The sequence below is a fragment of the Anser anser genome (genome assembly GCF_964211835.1).
Source record: "Anser anser genome assembly, chromosome: 6".
Taxonomy (NCBI): Eukaryota; Metazoa; Chordata; class Aves; order Anseriformes; family Anatidae; genus Anser; species Anser anser.
This window is the reverse complement of record NC_139726.1, coordinates 19,537,920-19,557,585: the sequence shown is the minus strand read 5'-3', so window position 1 is coordinate 19,557,585 and position 19,666 is coordinate 19,537,920. Positions and strand designations below refer to the sequence as shown.

General features: G+C 38.4%; 1 protein-coding gene across 17 annotated transcripts in view; it reads right to left on the bottom strand.

Annotated features, from left to right (window-relative positions):
- The window catches only part of CSRNP3 (cysteine and serine rich nuclear protein 3), a 101,400-nt gene that overhangs the window by 37,490 nt on the left and 44,244 nt on the right, over positions 1-19,666 (bottom strand). The window contains exon 1 of one of the 17 annotated variants that reach the window (XM_083840834.1): positions 12,270-12,712. The exons of 14 other annotated variants lie outside the window; for them this stretch is intronic. The gene's annotated coding sequence lies outside the window, so the exon portion shown is untranslated. Of the gene's footprint in view, positions 1-7,150; positions 12,229-12,269; positions 12,713-19,666 lie in introns of those variants that run through there. 2 more of the 17 variants (XM_083840833.1, XM_083840836.1) reach the window with 2 other exon arrangements.

Sequence of the window (19,666 nt, the reverse complement as noted above, 5' to 3'; positions counted from 1 at the left end):
AAGCAGCCAAGCAAGAGATTTTGGTTTGTCATGCTTTTTTGTCCCTTGTCTCTTTTTTGAAGACCAAAGCCATAAAGAAAACCTCCCATAACATCTTGTTTTTAAACAGAAAGAATAGAAAGAACAGTATTAAGCCAATTATCTCATATCCTCACAAGGCTGTGAGAATTTTTCAGACACCAAATACATATTTGTACAGCCATTAATAGTAGTTTGGTGTGACATGGTCACAGATTAATGTCTATGGTAGCTCAAGACACTTCCTGAAGAGACTGACTCTGTCACCTTTTTCTACCAGTAAACTGGGAAAAAAAATGCTAGAAACTAAACAGCAGCTCAAAAATACCAGAAAAACCATTACTTCAGATTAGTTTCTTTAGCAGATATATTTCATGAACAGTGTATATGAAACAGGCCCCTGTAAACAAAAATAATTTTGTTCAGGAGGAGATAACATTCAATTACCACCAAAGAAATGAATGAGCATGCTCCATGGCATGAGCATAAAGTCATGTCTTCATTCAAGGCCTAGTCAAAATTAGTAAAAAGATGTTTAAGTGCATCTTCTTCTCCAGAGAATAGTCAATAAAACTATTCAGACTGGAAAATATAAAATATTAATATCTACTGGAAGGCTGTAATGTTTTGAAACTACTATCTTCCAAAATAGCTTTATGGCTATAATAATTCAAGCTTTCATGTCTAAATCAAGGACAAAGTACAACCAACATAAAATGTTACAATTTGCAGGTTTAATGCACACCCAAGACAGTACTAAGGAGGCATTCAGGCCCACAAAAATCATACTTAATTTAAAAGAAGGTTGTTGGGTTTTTTTTCTTCTATTATTTACCTTTTGATGTTTCACTATCTACTCACCCAGAAAAAAACAGTATGTTTATTTTTAAAAATCCTGGATTTTTTTAGCAATAATATTGACAATAAACACTAAACAGGAAAATTCACTGAAAAACCCATAAGATGCACAACTCATTACTGAATGTAGGCAATACCTAATTGATATAATAAAACAACTGACAAGTCTCCTCCTGCCACTGAAACATATGTAGTGTTGACAACACACCTTCTCTTCTACAACTAGCACCAGCTAAAAACAAGCTATTCAGTTATCAGCTAGAACTACAAGCAGAATTTAATTTCAGATTTACAAAAAAATACCCTGTGAAACTAAGGGAGCCTGACTCTTTATGGATGTGCATCTTGTGGCTAGATTACCTGAGGCACAGGAGGAGGTTTGGTTCACTGATGCTCTTCCACAGAGCATTTGACAAATTCTATGTGGTTACCTTGATATTCAGGGATTTAGTCATAGTGAAAACTTATTTTTCATTGCTGTAAACTACCATTCTCTTCTCTACCTCACCACATATTTGTAGAACACTTGAAGACAATCTACTACTCTTTGAAACCCAGATGAAATGAGGTAAGGGGTTAAAAAAATAATAAGGAAAACAAAATGGACATATGTGACAATATGACAGGCACAATGAAATCATAACTGCATAAGCCTATTTCCTTAAGAAATCAGTCAAAAAGATCAGCTAAACTCAGATTTCAAATTCCTGTATTTAGAGACCACAGAATGAAAAGGTTGATTTTTAGGTAGAGGCAAAACATGTGTAATCAATAAACTGAAACATTTGTCTACAATACTATTTTCTCAGTAATTTTAATGACTGACAAACTCAAAAGGTAGGATTTTTAAAGCGTATATTCAATTACAACCAATCTTACCCTTAATAACTTTGTAGTTTTGGCCAGCAAAAACTATACATTGGTCCTTACTCACTCACAAGATTGCATCTCAACACAACACCCCACGAAGGAAATGTATGCCTCTATCACAGCATGAATATGTAAAGCTATAGACCACGAAGAGATTGATCTAAAATTAGATCCTAATTGTATTAACTTGACTGTTAACGTTCTTTTTTTTTTTTTTTTTTTTAAATATTAAAGACAATCTGGAATTTATGGCTGTAGTGGCTTGGAATCAGAAGACGCATGTCTAAAAATCCTTTTCAGTTCAGTTCACTTTATGGTTCAAAGCCGAAAACTCTTCCAGAAGGCTGACCAAAGAGCTGCAGATCTAATAATAAGTATGTGTACCCATCCAGTTCCCAAGACACTTGTCACCAAGTCAGTGATGAATAGAAACAAAGCAGCTAGCCCACAATGCCATAGCACTGCCTGACTTGTAAGCACCTTGTGACCATTCAACATCATCTCAGCCAGAGGATTCTTCTGGGACAAAATTAATTATCTGCCCTATGCTCTCCTGAAAAGCCCTGCTGTGAAGGTATGTGGCTTACACTTTCAAACATGGGTATGGTGTTTTTTAATTTGATATATTTTATTTTGATTTATCAAATCTCTGATTATTCTGTCTTTTCCAGGGGAACTGACACAAGAAGATTAATACTCCGTGATTTTCACTTTGCCATGTTAACGTTAAAGATGCTTGCTCTTAGAAATCTGAGTGGGTGAGGAGGGCATAATGGTAAACAACTGAGCAACTTAACCGAAAGCTACAAAGTTAAACCTTAAGCTACTTTGAAAGCAAAGCTTCAACAAAGCCTCTGGTACTGCAGGAGAGCAAAACAATGGGGACTCTGCGAGCACTTTAAGTCCCCCAAGTGTCGTGGGGTTTCCCTCCCCACACAGCAATTAAATACTTGAAGACAAAAACGTTGGCTTGAGAATAGACTGCTCAGCTCTCACAGTTCGTGTTGGAAATAAGTAGTGGTATAATTTATTATGCACACTAAAAACAATGAATAAATAAATTTTGTGGCTTTCAACACTTTTTTGTTTACCCTTTCACCCCCACACAAATGACACTTGCTAGAGATTTGCTGGTTCTTAGGAAAAACAACTGGAGACATCTGTGATCCAACCCACATTTTTTAACATATCCATGCTAGGCTAATTGTACACTCTGTTTAATTTTAATAAAGAGAAAATTGCAAATCCCTGGTAAGCTGGCTGCTGAATTCAGGCTCCTACTCAAAGAACAACCTCCCACCACCACAGCTGTATCGGCCGAGTTCACCCCGGCAGCAGCAGCACCCAGACGTTCCCGGGCACCGGAGCAGCCTTAGCCTCCGCCTGCAGGAGCCCGGGGAGATGGTTTCAGAAGCAGCTGCAGCCCCGGTACGGAAATGTCAGCCCCGTGCCTGGCTCAGCCCCCGCTCCACAGTCGGCAGGGCTGTGCGGCAGCAGCGGCGGTGCCACGAGGGCAGCTCCCTCTGCTTTAAGCAGACAGCACGTTTATTGCAGTGTTTTATAGATCCCCACGCTAGCTTTATGCCTGCTAGCTAGGGTACTGACACTAGAATAGCTGCAGCAGCATGGAGCTCAACACAGACCGATTTATCCTGATCTGCAGCACAGATGAACAAAATGACTTATTTATAGGCACATGTAAAAATGATTTACCAGTATGAAGTAAGTAAATGTAACACAACACCAAACTCCTCTTGCTGCCCTCAAAGAGGCAGAACGCTAATGAAAGCTACCACTACCCAGAGCCTTATTCATGCGACAGTCTTACCCTATATAAAAGCATCACTTGATTACATTTCCACAACAAAATCCAAGGACTCTACGGGCTGGTGAAGCTACAGTTGGTAAATGATGTTCTAGTTGCTGCCCAGATCCCTCAGAAAGCCTGGTGAGGGTCAGACTCCGTACCTTGTAGCCCATGTTTTCTACTTCACACTACTCGGTGCAGGTAAATATGCAAAGCCCAATTGTTTATGAAAGAGAAGGATACTAACCAGCCCCACACTGAGTCAGAAAATGAAGATAAATATTTCATAAAAAGATTTATGTAGTAGTAACTGAAAGATATTTATCTTTTTGTCAGAAAGGCTAAATATAAGTGGTCTGATACATTTCAATGTTAAGTTATAAGCGAGGATACTTCTTAAATTTTTTCATTTTAACTTAAAAAAACTGAAAACCTCAAGCAGCTGATATATTGAGTGGATTTTCCATCAACTTTTTATGTTGATACATATTTCTGTTCCTCTTCCCATTTTCCCTATTTCATTATGAAAAACAGATATTACAGCTATGAAGTGATGGAGAACTGATGCAGAGGGCCTAGAAATACACACATGGGGGCGCGGGGGGAGTAAGACTAGAGGAAGGGCATTTGTTGGACAGAATTACATGTACAAATGAAATAGAAAAAAAAAAATCAGATTGTTGTTGTTGTTGTTAGCAATTATTCACAATTTCTCTTTGCCACAGGTTTCATTAGAATATGGTATCCATATTGTGGAGAGAGAGAGAAATTAAAGCCCTACTATGTATCTCAGATCTCTTTAACCAAGTAAATCTTTCCAGTTTGTGTGTGTTTGCAGATGAGTCATATCTGTCTTTTTGCTACATTCAATCCCTTTCTCAGGGTCAAAAAACCTACAAAAGAGCAATGTAACAACAGTGATCAAATCTCACTAGAAGGACTTCATATGGCATCAACATTTTAAAGCTGTGATAGTGTTTGGTGATATTTTACTGAGAAAATGCCACATTGATAAATCTATTTTTTCTCAGCATCCTAATTGGTTCAGAGCAAGGATAAAGATAGACACAGACAGACTACATGTAAGTTTATCTTTCAAACAGCTTTACTGATCTTGCAATAGATTATACCTGCCTCGCTTCAGCATGACCTTCTATCTACTTATTTGGGGAGGAAAAAAACTAAACTTCAAGGTTCAGTTAGCAGAAGTATCTTTTAAGAGCAAGTAAGGGCTTTATAAAGCAGCATCTGTTGCTACTTCGAAGGAAATATTTAAGCTTTAGAATGAATTTCCAAACGTTCTCCACTATGTACCCTATGCCAAGATTTATTAATCCAATTAATAGTAAACTTAAACCTTATTATTTGTCTATTACATCTGCTGAAATCAACATGTTTTTCAACAAAAGTGTATTTCTCCTTCCAATAAATAAGCTAGACCACATATCTAAGACACTGAATATGATAAACATTGTGCATGCACAAACCAAAACATTATACACCAGACCTGGACTTCTCAGCTCTTGAAGTAAATTGGGAAGAGCAGAATTAACACAATTTCAGTAAAGCAGGAGGTCAACATTATGTTTCTGTCTCCAGAATCTCTGATGCAACAGAAAGACTTGGTGCTATTTATGATGCTCAAAGAAGTCCACCATCAAGTTGCAGCAAAATGTTTCTATAAGCCAGTTTTAGTGGAGTTTGGATAAGGAAAAAAGTGCATTTCAAAATTACCATAACTTGAACACGTGAGCACAGAACACCTGCTTGCTCCAGGATTTTTTTTTTTCTTTACATTTCTTTAAATAACTTAATGCTGGGAGCAATTCAGAGCATGAATCCCTGAACCATGACGGTTTTGTCCACAGGAAAACTGTTTTTTTTCCTCTGTCTGCATATGTATATGTAAAAATTCCCTTAAAACAGTGAGAAGGCTGTTCTGCAGTGATGCTCCTGTTGTTTTTTAGTAGAAAACAATAATTTCATCTATGTACATACTTACTCTAAGTACCTAACTGCCTCAGAAATCGAATCTTGAAATCCAGGTTTTGTACAAATATGGCAATTATGATAATTGCAAGACTCACTATTATTTTTTCCATTTAAATTAGCTTAAAGTGGCAAGTTCAGCACATGCCATCGAGTCGGATGGTTAACACACCGCAGACGTTACTGGGATTTAAGTGTTCCCTACTAGAGAGATTGCCAGCGAACGCAAGAAATATCACGAAGCAAATACTTCCTTTTTAGAGCAACCCCCCCCCCTTCTAGACCCATTGTCTAAAGCGCAGGCCGAGCTGTACCAGTGCTTGCTACAGCACCGGTTTTTACAGGAGAAACGCTCGAAGGCAGCGATCGCGGGGCACCATCACGCAGGCTGGGGCGCTACCCGCAAGCAGAGCCCGGCCTTCCCTACGCCGCGGCCGTGCGGTGCAGGAGGAGCCGGGGCCGGGCGCGACGCGAGCCCCACGGCAGCGGCCCCACGGCAGCGGCCCCACGGCAGCGGCCCCGCGCCGCGCTCGGCCCCTCCCCGCCGGCAGCGCCCGGCCGGGCCCCGCGGCCGCCGCCCCGCAGCAGCGCTGCCCGCCCCGGGCCTCGTTCGCATGGCCCCGCCCCCGCCGCGGGGCACGCCGGGCCCAGCCCGCCGGGATGGCGGCCGGGGAGGGCGGGGGCGCGCCCCCCACCGCTCCCGTAGGGGCAGCGCGGCCCGTGCCGGCCCGCAACGCGGCCTGCGCCGCCTCCTCCTGCGCTCATGTTTTAACCGGCGGGGGCGAGCGGCGCGGCCGGGAGCAGCCGAGGGCTCGTGGGGCCCCGGCCCGGTGCCGCCGGGCAGCGGCTGCGGTGTAGGAGCGGTGCAGGAAGGGGAAGGATGCGCACAGAAGCGCCTGGGGGCCGGCGGCGAGGGGCCGCGGGACGGGGGAGAAGCGATCGTGGCCGCGGGCTGCCGAAGCCGCCGGGCCGGCCTTCAGGGAACACCCAGTGGGGTCGGGGTAGCCGCGGGGCCGAGGGGATCAACACCCGCCTGGAAATAGCAACGGAGCCTGTGCTGCTAACACGAGAGCGGAGTGAACGCAGAGATGCAGCGCGCCGATGCGGACTCAATACAACCGTATTATAAGCGCCACAACCACCACCTTCCAAATTAGCTAAGCAAAACCGAAAACACATCCAAGTGCACTCAGCTACGCTGCGATGTTCCGTTATTTTAGACGCTAAACAAACGCTACAGCTCTCCTATCGAGAAAGAATTAGGCTTGAATACATAGCACAATAATAGATTGTTGTTGTTAAATATTTTATGATGTTAGCAAACGATCCATCTAGCATAAATTTAATTTTACTTGCTATCCCGATTTTCATGCATAATTGAATTTTGAATTGCATAGGAATAACACTAGAAACATTTTTACAATAAATGTGATCACAGAATTTATACAGTTTAGCTTGGTATCACGTTACCGTGCATCTTTCCAATCCCACCTTACCAAATGCAAAAAACCTGACTTTACTAAAAATAAGGAAATAGCAAAACCACCACTTACATTTTCACTACTAAAGTGTGTGAATAATCTATATTAAAAAAAAAAAAAAACTGACCTGTTCAAATTGTTGTTTTTCCAATCCATGCAGTGCTTTTATTAATTAGGAACCCAAACAGACTGATCATCATTTTATAACGTGTGATATATTCACTGTCTTCCTAGTTCCAGCAGAATCTTCTTAAATTTCCCAGCCCTGTGTTTTATTGCTGGTACCATATGCTTTATTGTTCAGCGACAAGAGCTGCACTCTGCACAAAGACTCATTACCTACTGCTTGCTGAGCAGCTTCAGTCTCACTGAGGCTGCCTGTGTGATCACATGGGAGTTTTGTCTGAGAAAGCCAGGCATGCCACTGATTTCACCGTCTATGGATTTTTTTATTTATTTATTTTTAATCAGCTGAGGACTACCATGAGGAAAGAATAACAAATTGTAAAGCTCCTTTAGCTCATTAAGACAGCAGACATTGTGGAAATCCCCCTCAACTTTTTTTTTTTTTTAATTATTATTATTATTCCCATTGTAACAAAGGTTCAAGTAGAAATTCAAGAGTTTTAAAAAGTATTTTTTTCTTGTGGGCAGTAGCAAAAATGTTGCATTATCTGCACTCTACATATCATGCACGCTGAAATTAATATTCTAAAGAGGTAATATTGTGCCAACACATTTAATCTGCTACTGTTTATCCTCTATGTAGAGGACAAGCTTCTAAATGAAAAATTGCTCCCAAAAAGCAGCCCTTGATTTAAATTTGTCTCGTCAGTCAAGGGCATTATCCTGTAATCTTTGGTCATAAAATTAGTTTTGCTGGTTTCAGTGAGACTACTCAGGTGAATAAGAATTGGCCTTTTGAGCAAGGATTATTCCCAGATCCAAATGACAAATTATATAGTACACAATGAAGCCTGATCGCTTCTTAATAATATGTGATGACGCTCAGGGTTTTGTGTTTTCATGTTGGGTTTTTTTTTTTTGATTGTTTTTACACAAATTGTAAAGAGTATTTTATATTGGCTAAAAGCTTAATATTTACCTGAGGATTTTATATTGGATTAAGTGAATAATCACATTCAAAATCACAACAACACTTACATAAATGTTTTATTTTACATATGTTATATATATATATAATAAAAAATAAAATTATATTTTTTTCCATTGGTGATGTATCAGTATCAGGAATCCACTATGGAATTACTGGAGATATCCTAACCAGCATATTCTGGTATTCGATTCTAACATAGAGCTAGTGATGATAAATGAACATCTCCATCCAAAAAAGAGGTACTGAACAAGTAATTAACCCTAACATTAACACTGCAAAGGTGCAGTTATTTTATTGTGAATTATCACTGGAACAATTCATAGCATTTTGAAAATGCAAGTTGGCAAAAAGAAACTGTTTTCTCATTAACATTCCACAAATGAAATACCAACTTCTTCTATTTAAAATCCCCCTCATTAGAATAAATGACAGCTTGTTGCTCTTTATCGGCTTTATTCTGGTCCTATGGAAGTTTTGCCACTGATTTGCATGGAAGGAACAAGCGTGACGAACAAATTCATGCACTTTACTGTCGTCATGCAAATCAGTGACAAAACTCTCAAATTCTTTATTGTTCTCTGCATCTTACTCATCATGTACTATTAAGGTTTTCTATCAGCTGGTGTGCAGTCTCTATGATTACACTGAATTACAAAAGATGGGTAGTAAAGGACAGAGAATTACCCACAGCTAAATCCAGTGATGAATCTCTTCTAGAATCTTATATTCATTTTGTTAAATAAAAAATTCCATTACCAAGAACGTGTATATTTTAAAATGCCACCATTTTTATCTACCCAAAGACAACAACAGAGCAGATGGTTCGTGGCGGAGAACCTTCCACATCTCTTAAGCAGGAAACACTACCACATATACATTAATGAGAAGAAATGAAAGCAGACTAGATGGGTTGCTAATGAACAGCTGGTTTAACTACAGCTACGAATATTTTTTCCCCTGGCGATATCATTGATGATGTCACAATGCTAGTGTAGGAAGACATAAACAAAAGGCTGGCATTTTTGCTGCAGTAGCACTAGGGGGAGGTTGGAGGGGGGGGGACGACCAAATGTTTGGCAGATGGAAAGAACAAAAACTGGTAAGGAAAAGAGTACTATCGTCACATTTTCTGGGTGCCATTATTTATACTATGGAGCCCTTTTCACAACTTGAAAGAAGGTTAGATGAAAACAGATTCAAGAACATGATACTGTTAAACCTGCCTGCAGGAATGAGTTGAATGAGTTGTTTTTGCAGGGAGACAATAGCAGCAGGCAGTCTTCACGCTACACAAAAGGCAGCTTCAGTTATTCAGCTCTTCAAGGTTGGGAAAAAATGCTTCAGTCCACCACGGTGGAATATGGAATTTTCTAATTCTAATGACATTTTCAGGAAGCTAACTATATGCTATATATTCCATATATATTTCATACTCTATTCTTACAGGTGTACTCAATAGAAGGAGGTCTTTATCAGAGCCATCCTGTGGAATTTCTGCTCCATCATACTATGGTGGAAATGCCTTTTCACCCCCAAGGAGTTAAAGATCACCCAAGAGTTTCACAGTGGCAAGAACCCATACTGACTTTAGAAACCAGACCTCCCTTGTCACTCCACAGCAGAAACAGATTTGAACTACACTCATCATACAGGACTTGTCTTGTAACAGACAAGACTTCTTTAGGAAAATCTAAAACCACCTCTCCTTGAAGCACTAGTGGAAGAATGATGTGCAAACACTTAGCAATTCTTCCACCTGAAGTCCCACATTGGTGCCAAGAGGTAAGGAAGGGCTCTCTTCTCTAATATAAGGCTCCTAGTGAATCCAAATGAAACCAGAATCAAGAACCTGCCAACAAATTGTACATACAGGTAACTCGTCTGCCAGATCCCACATCTGCTCTGAAAGAAGACCAGTTCAGAGGAACATTCTTCTGCTTTCCTATTCTACAGAAGCTACAGCAAAAGGGAATTGTTAAGCAAGGTCAAGCAAGTTTGGACATCAAATCACCTGCACTGTTGTAACGGAATAACTGGCTAAAGCCTGCTTTATTCTAGCCTGTATGCATTTAAACTTGAGTACTTTTATACACAGATTACAGGCACTGAAATAAAGATCTTGCACGGAATTTAAAAAAAAAAAGAACACCAGCCATTTATCAAAAAGTAGACTAGAATTTAAGCTTCAGATCATTCCCACCTTATTCAACTAAATTGCTTTGCTATACATTGAGCATAATATGCTGTTCAGTATCCTGCATCTCAGTTGGATGATTTGGATATGAATCAAAACAATTACTGGGACAGCACTGTTCAATTTCATGAGACAAAAAGGAGCTCTTTGCACTCAATGTCTTGTTTTTCCTGAACAGCTGAATCCTGTAACTTAGAATAAAATGCAAGAGAGAGCACCCATTTTGCCAAATACACTAGTAATGCAAGTTTCCACATCATAAGGGAAGAGGGCTTTGCTCAAACTTTTTGCAGTCCAGTGACAAAATAGATCAGAAGCCCAGGATTTATGAAATGCATCCTATAGACCACACACATGCTCTGCTCCAGCCCTTAGAAGCAGCATGGCTTGGGGGCCATGGCTTGTATTTTATGAGCTACAGCAGCCAAATGCCTCAGAATTGACTTCCACGTTTGGAAGTGGATGATCTATAGATTTTACTGAAGGAATGATCACAAATCTTGCCCATGCAAACTCCTCTAATTTGAGTTCAGGAAGAGGTGTAGCCACAAATTTCCCATGGAACTCTGCCATTTCAGTAGTTCTACAAAACTAAAAATGCACATCTTTGAGAGAAAATGGTGAAATATTTATTAAAGCTCTCCATCCGAAGTTACTGTCAATACCACCAGGTAGGATAACCTTAAATATAAATTCCACATCTTTCTTTCCAGACCAAATATGATTTAATCAAATACACTTCCTCATCCTGGCCTCCACACATATTGCTTTCTGTAGACAGATCACAGCCAAAGCTGAACTGTCTTCAAGTATTTCCACATTAACTACTCAGTTCAAAATACTGGGGCTTGTAGGATTTCAGTAGCCTGTCAGAAAGAACATACTTTGGATTCCTGAATTTCACAAACATGAAAAACTCACACATTCCTAAATGACATTTCAAAGAGAAGTACAACCATATTTTGAAATAAGAGTCTAGTCAGTGAAATTTAGGAAAACAGACAAAATCCATTTGAAAGGTAAGGAGACATTCTCAGCTCAATAGATGGAGGGAAAACAGTAACAATAGCTCCTCAGAAGCTGTTCCGATTTCTGGCACCTTTGTGATCTCCCCTTCAAATTCCAAACAGTGACGACTAGAGCATTAAAACTGAAGACTGCCAGTGCCACTCTTCACTTCTACTCCTGGCACATTTGCCATGTCATGTCAGTTTTAAGGGCAGTATGTAAAATTTCCTTAGTTTCTCACTCTTAAATTTTCTCCTTGATCAGGAGCAACTTCCTAAATTATGTGGTACAAATCAGCCACAGAGTAGCAGTGAATTCTCTTTATGTACTGCGAGGTATACAACAGCCTACCATTTCCTACTGATTGTCTTGAAAGCAACCTCATTTTTAATGATACAGTGTTTCTACATCTTACAATACCTGGATCTTTCCAAGGTAAAAAACAAATCTCAATGACCTTCTTTCTAGGTTGATATCTCAGAGGAAAGTGTACTTCCTTCCAGAAAACAGCTGGAGGTACTTTAATGGTACTATGATTACAGGAGCTACTGTGCTCAAACAAAAATACTCCCCTGTAGTAAACATTCAGGGTTTCTTTCTAGTTCCACAAACTTTCTGAAAACTGCTGGTTAACTACCAAAACCAAAGAATATATTAACTCTGTGGCAGGCAAATTAATGTACTGAGAGGTGTATAGTAAGCAGCAAAAGAATCTCATCTGCTGTAGCATTAGATTATGTGAATAATCAAAGCAATTAAGTGTTGCCATAATGCTTGATACAGCCAACGTTAGTCTTATGCAAGATCCAAAACACCAGCAGAGTATGGAGTTTCTCAAATAAAACATAGGATAATTTTAAAGAGTAAACTGCTTATTACCATGTTAAAAAAAAAAGATTAAAAAAGGACTTAGAAAGAACTAGATACCTTAAGAACAGGGACTGCCTGTGCTGTCTTGTATGTACTTCATAAGCCAGCTTTGCTCCAGCTAGTTTCCATGACAGCTCAGACATAGCAACATGATCCATGCCAGGGAGTAATTCAGAACTATAAAGCTATGCTTGGTGCTGTTAGATATTGCAAGACAGACAGAAGAAACAAAGGCGGTTCTTTAGGATTTAAATTAACTGACATACTCCCTCCTCCCTTCCCTGGTTACTAAGCACACCTTTTCTCATAGTATCACTTTCCGGCTTACAAATTTCACTTGGCTGTTGACCAGCAGAAAGCCTAAAAATAAACACGATTAGAGATACCTGAAGGAAGCATGGTAGCTAATATTTTCTCTTTTTCTTTTCCTCCACCTGTTTGGTTCTTCTAGTCTCTCTTATACAACAGTAAACCAAAGAGTAGTTTACTGAATCAGGAGTTGAAACAGGAGTAAAATCTAGTCAAGAGGAAGCAGACCATATTTACTCACTGGATATATCGTCAGTAGAACTTTCTAAAGTACCACTGTAACCTGTAATGTTGTCTCATCCCTCGCTTTCATAATTTGCACAGTGAAACAGGCAAGCTCTTTAGTTTTTACGAGCAATTAAAGATTCCTTCCACTGAAAGATGAATCTTTCATTGTTACAGTCTGAATTTGTTCCTGTCCACCATAAATATATATATTTTAATTTAAGTACAGACAGCGATAAAATATAAATAACAATTCTTTACATTTTATAACAGCTAGGCAGTAACTCATAAAGCATCACAACTTACAATACATTTTCAATGCACTTACAATAAAATACATAGTGGACTTATACAGACCAGAAGATAACTAAACTCTAAAATAAGGTGTCCTCACTGAATTGCTAAAAAACAGTTTAGGATCTCATTCCAGAGGAAGTGAATTTGCTGCAAGACTTCTTCCTGGCTTTGTACATCTCATATACCACTCTACATGTCATTTAAAGTTTAAAATGACATTGAATTCTAGATTGTATGTGAACTCTTTGCTGTTTCAAATAACCTTTAAAGCCTAGAAACTGATTCTCTTGTAATAATTCTGTCCATTTCTATTTGGCCAGCATCGATTTCTTTCCCTGAGGTGTATCCAGCAAAGCTTGAAAATAATTTTTTCTTTATTTCTTGTTTGTGTACCATCATCACTGATAGTATCAGCATAGCACTGGGAATTTTATTTCTCATGTTGAATTTTCTCTATCAGCAGAGAACAACACATTTTCCCCCATATGTTCCATGACAGTGGACTACATGAAGAAAGTAAATATATTTTGTAGGATATTCCCCTCCTTATCCTATAAGCTTTCTGAAAGCTGCTGGTTAAGACACGGTAACAATCTGGCTTTCTCCAAAATCACCTTTAAAAGAAATTCAATTCAAAATTTTATCATATACTTAACATCCAAAATAAATTCCATAGCATATATACCAGATTTTAATCAAGTTAAAACCCGAACCACTATATTCTTACAATAAACATCTTAATGTTACATGATAATACCTTGGGAATTACAGCTTTTACATAGAAATGTCCAACATTGAAATAAAACTTCAGAAAGTAAGTGCCTACAATTTAGAAATATGCTTTCCAAGGAACAGTGGTTGCCATTTCTTTCATATATGAAGATCGATTAACAATATTAAAGTAATCACAGTCATGTTACCAAATTAGAGGACAGTTCTATGATGTGTTGGTATAAATCCATTACTTCAGTGAACAATCAAAATGGGCTGTCGATTTACAGTTTGATTACACAGTTTTCAGCTGGTGTTCAAAGATATGTGATGTTCTTGATCTAATTTTCCAACAGGACACAGAATAATTGCAGTTTTCACATGATCTGGAACTGTACAAAGATCAACATTTCAGCAACAGGCTGAAACCTGAAGTTCTGTAGAAGTAGCAGTCAAGTGATTATTTTTACCTCAGAGTTCTATCTCAAAGGCATCAGGACTGAATAAAGACTTGTAATAGAGCAATTATATAGCCCAAATCTTTTTCAAGATTTCAGTGTTTCAGAAATCTATGTGATTCATTTATTTTAATTTTTTTTTTAATTAAACTGCTTGATACCCTCTAGCTGCAGGACTTAATGTTCCAGTTAGACTTCTGTTCATAGTATGAGGTAGATATTGTTTATCACCCAGACTGAAGTACAACAGTCAAGGTTTGAGTTATGTCAGGCTACAATATCTAAGCACTGCATTTTTTTCAGCCTTTTATGTTGCGTTGGTGCATTTTCAGTTGAGAAAAGTTTTTTGATTTTGTTTTAAAATCATTATTCAACATCTTTTCCAATACATCGATTCAATAAGCAAGAAAACCAACCAACCAGACTTCCTACCAGGTTTATATCCAAATACTTTGAAAAAGGCTCATCAATTTACATCATGGACAAAACTTGGGCTCTGGGGATCCCTGATATTACCTGCCAGGAAATTGCATCATTTAGCAGTTTTCTGTGTTGCAAAAAAGAAGCAATTATTACTTCAGTATGATTTTTGGCATCCCTGCCATGACTGTGGTTTCTCAACCAATTTATCCCTTTGGCCAGGCAACTTTAAGCACTCCGTCACAATATTTTCCCATCTAGTAGCATGAGGACACTGTTTATATCTGCTATAATAGATGGAGATAATACCAGTTTTGTCAGATATTTAGAAAGAGTCTGCTCAACTTGTCTGTTTTGACCTTCTAGGTTATAGCAAAGGTGCAAGCTGACAGCACCAGCTGTCATTTGCTGTTAACAGACTTTTACCAGACCAACAGCTCCAAGCTCATGGAGGAATTCACCAGTTCGGTGACTGAAAAGTATGAAGTCAAGGTCCTTGGCTGTCTCATTCCATCTCTTCAGGTGGTGGATTTCAGTCCTTCTACTCCAGTTCTAGCTGCATTTGTTTAACTGTTTTCGTTCTGCGCTAACTCTGCTGTCACTAACAGCTACGTAAGTCACCAGACATCCTAAATGTACACTTGCACCATTTCAGATTCCAAGAGGCATAAGCATTTGCCAGGGCCAACTGTTCTACTCCTCCAGAGCAAAAGACATTCTCACTGACCTGGATGTCTTGGATTGAGACACAGCAGTGGCCCCATTTACACATAGGAAACACATTTCATATCATTTACAATGCCCATGAGTTCATAACTGTGCATTGTGTATCCTGCAGTTTTCTTATTTTCTCCAGTACTTGGAGAATTCCTGAGTTGTCACATTTAGCTTGTGAAATACTTAAAACAGCAAGTTGCTACACACACTGTGCTGATCTTACTATTCTTTTGCTGCAGTTGCAAACAACTCTTCAAAAACTACATTCATAGTCATACTGGAACAGACCCAGATCAACAATTGCTAGCCTCTTCATGGCTATAAGCAGAATTTGCAAGGAAAAGCAATATCTTTCGAAAGACAAGTGGAGATGACTAGAGCAACTGAAGCCTCTGAGAATATGAGAAAGGAGTCATACACACAAAAGCCTGCCTATTTTTCTAACTGCAGAAGATAATCAAATTAAAAAAATATTATTTTCCCCACAAACCTTGTCCTGGTGGTTATCCTTAGATTATCATACTGTAATAACAAAGGCATTAAGAGAGACTAAAGCGGTCTCTGCCTTAAAAGCTATGTACCTTAAAAGTCAAACAGGAGACAGATAGATTCAAAGAACTGGGAGTACAGAGAAAACAAGAGATATCACTTGCCATCTCAAAAGAGTTACTTTTACATACCAGGTGAAAATTTTGTAGACCTAACGGCAAAGGTTTTCAAATTCTTTCATTAAAACAATATACATTTGCAGACTTCCAGGAACTCCTCCAAAACATTAGAAACAAAATGGGAGCTGAAGATTTCAAGAGTTACCAATACTAACGAGTGCTGTAAGTGGAGAGGAAAAGACCAAGAACATGTTTCTCTGCCAAGAAGCAGAGGCTAATAATATACTTTCATGACAGTAAAAAAAAAAAAAAAAAAAAAAAAAAAAAAAAAAGCATGCATGCTGCTAAAGGGGATACAAAGAGATGCATCATCAGGTCAAGGAGGCATTACTTGTGAAGCAGCACTGGTGTACATGAAAACACATTAAGAAAACATTTGTTAAGGACAGAATTTTGTGATACTTGAGGTGGGAAATATTAGAAATTTTGTTTCACAGCTGAGTTCAGTTAATTATCTTGGAGGATACATAAGACAAACCACTCAATGGAAAATGTACAGTAAAAGTCTGAGAGAGATATATCTTAAGTTCATTGCAAATGTTTTTGCAATTAACCAGAAAAAAAAATGTACAGATAGAAATGAAAAGGCTACTAAAGATATAAATGTATAAAAAATTGTAGGGTGAAAAAGGAAAAAACAAAGTACCTTTTGAAAAATAAATTGAATAGCAATTAGAATAACTGAAGAACCAAGTCTGGGAAAATGCACAGGCAAGCCAACATTTCAGAAGACAAAACATGGTAAACTCTTGAAGATGGATAGTAGAAGATGGGTCCAGAATGTTTATTCTGAGATCTAGGAAATGCATTTGTTTCTAGTGCATATATGTAGAAATTAAGGCACATGGGTCCTAAAGTAAAGACAAAATTCACAAAGTGAAACATGCACTGAGCAAGAAGAGGAAGATATGAAAGCTAATGCTTAGCTACATAAAATCAGAGAATTTGGTGAAAAAGGACTAATGACCTCAGACTACTGTGAATGGGGGGTAAAGAAAACCAAAAAAGCCAAAATCCAAGATACTAGACAGGCTGACAGCTGAGTCTAATCTAGCCTGAATGAGAACTGGAGTGAAAATTCCTTCCTGTCCACACATCTGGTGTTATGTTAAACTTAAGCAAACAAACAAGGTACCCAGATGACTCCACTAGTGGCAGCAGTAGAATCTCCTGTCCAACACCCAATTGTCAGCCAAAGGCAAATCTTCAGACAACAAAAACAAAAATTCAGAGGTTCCAGAGGTATATTTTAAATGTCAAATGCAACTTAGGGGAATTTTTACTAAGCAGGGGGTAACCACTGAGAACTCTGAAGCCACCGCCTGATAGCATACAATTCAGCAGTATGAATTAGAGCATGCAACAAATAGCACATATTATATAAAGAGAGCAATTGCTAAGAAATGACCAAGCACTTACTAATTGCTATGCAGCTATTATTTTCCTTATAAAGGTATCACTAATACTTTAATTATTATATTTTAAAACTTTTCTTTGGATTGTAAAATGAAGCTGTTTATAATAAATAACTTTGTGAGACCTTCAGCAATTTAGTTATTCCATGCCTTGCTTCTCTGTATGAAAAAATTCAAACAGTATCTTATTGTTACTTATCCCACAATTGTGCTCTTGGTGACTAAAAGTACAAGGCATGCTGAAGACCAGAGTTTACAGAGAACCTGTCTGTCTCACTGAACAAGTCAAAGCAATTGCAAGAAAAGAAATCAGGAATTATTTTGCACTGTTGATAACAACAACAAAGGAAAATTATAATGGCAAGCCTGAAAATTTAAGCCTCATATGAACTTTACAATTCTATTTATGTCTAAGTAACATGCAGTAGGTGGATGGGAAAGTACTGTTTTTTCTGATATAGGGTGATATCCTACCACTCGAATTTACCAAAAAAAAAATCCTTCAGCTAAGAAAAATTTAAACCAGCTAGCATTATTTTAGTATACACAAAGGAGTTAAAAGCCATTTATTTCTCTTCTCAAAGATAATCCCTGCTAATTGCTCCAGTCATGGAAATACATTCTGTGGGAAAGGATAATGAAGAATACTTGTCAGTTTGGTAATGTCATTATTTCACTGCACAATCCAAACAGTATAATCTGACCCATTCCCAGCATGCTGAGTATCAGGCTACAGAAAAGGAGCCGTGCATAAGCCACCCTGACCTTTCTTGCTAGTTTCTTCTGACCTTTCTGACCTCATTAGACTGCTGGGTAGGGAAGCCTAAATAAAGAAATAAAAGAGCTGTTGGGTACTCTTGATGGATTAGAAATAACAAGAATGCTTCTAGGACTTAAGTACTAAACCAGACCACTGAATTTTAATGTTTTTCAAGCAATCAAAAGGACAATATGGATGATGATGAAGAAACAGAGGTAGGGAGAAACAGATCGTTAAAGTATTTAAGTATGAATAATATGTTTCTTTGAAATTGTTCATCAGCGTCCTTAACCATTTATTCTGCTGTAATTTTAGGTGGCTGGATTTTTAAGGCTCCCTTTGAGTGAGAACAGATATTAAAAAACAATGGTCCCAGCACAGTTATTCTCATTAAGCATGAATATAACTTTAGCACCATGCTGAAAGAGGGCCTTAATCTCTACTGGCCAGATCTATTTAATGACTCCCTCAAATTCCCAAAGCAAGTAAGTAAACTCTAGAGCCTAGAATACAAGTCTCCAAAGCCCCCGCATCACCTTTCAACCACTACATCATATAATCAACAAAATGTGTATCTTAGACAAAAGAGAATAATTACTCTGAAAATGTTTATTCGTTAAATACTACACGCTTTCTCCAGTGGAATTAGTTAGGATTTTTAAACTAGCTCCCAATCCTGAAGTAGTTGACTCATGCCTTTTTTTATAACTTACTGTTATGTAAGTACTAATTACATAAATTATTATTATTATTATTATTTAAAGCTAATACTACTGAGCAAAACTCTCAGAAAGGAAACCACAGCTCCACAGCTCACAACAGAAGCCCCACTACTAGAGAAATCCTGCAGTGGTTGGTCTAGTTGGAATAGGGGGCACACTTTTTATCTTCTTTTTCTCCTGTATTTCTAGCTTCTGGGGAGAAAAGTACTGTAAGGGAACTTATAGTCAGATAAATCTTTCGCACTCCTCTTTAATGCAATTTCTGGTTAAAAACTCTTGTACTGAACCACTGGAAGATTTTTAGAAGAGAATTTTTTTTTCTTCATATCCTTAACTACTCCTAAAACAAGACACTAGTAGATAGCCTGACCTCAGCCATGGTGTTCAGGCTTTATTATGCTATGCATTAAAATGCAGCCACTGTCATATAAAATTAAATAATGTCTGACTTAAAGACAAAACTAGCCCATTAGTTCCTGAAGTACTGGCTATGAGACGTGTTCAGTTGTTCTGCAGTTTTATAGATCCTGGCAGGGGAAAACTGTTACATTTGTGATAGCAGGGATCATCCCCTTCATCAGTTTAAAGCATTTGGTAAAGCTTTGTATGTCTTCCATCTCTCCGGTGCTAACCAAGCGCACATGCTTGCACTAAACCAGCACCATCAGAAGATGATGTATACTGCACAAATGCAGTAACTCATGAAAATACCTTAAAAAGAAATGCCCAGCAGAAAATGCCTTAAAACAGCC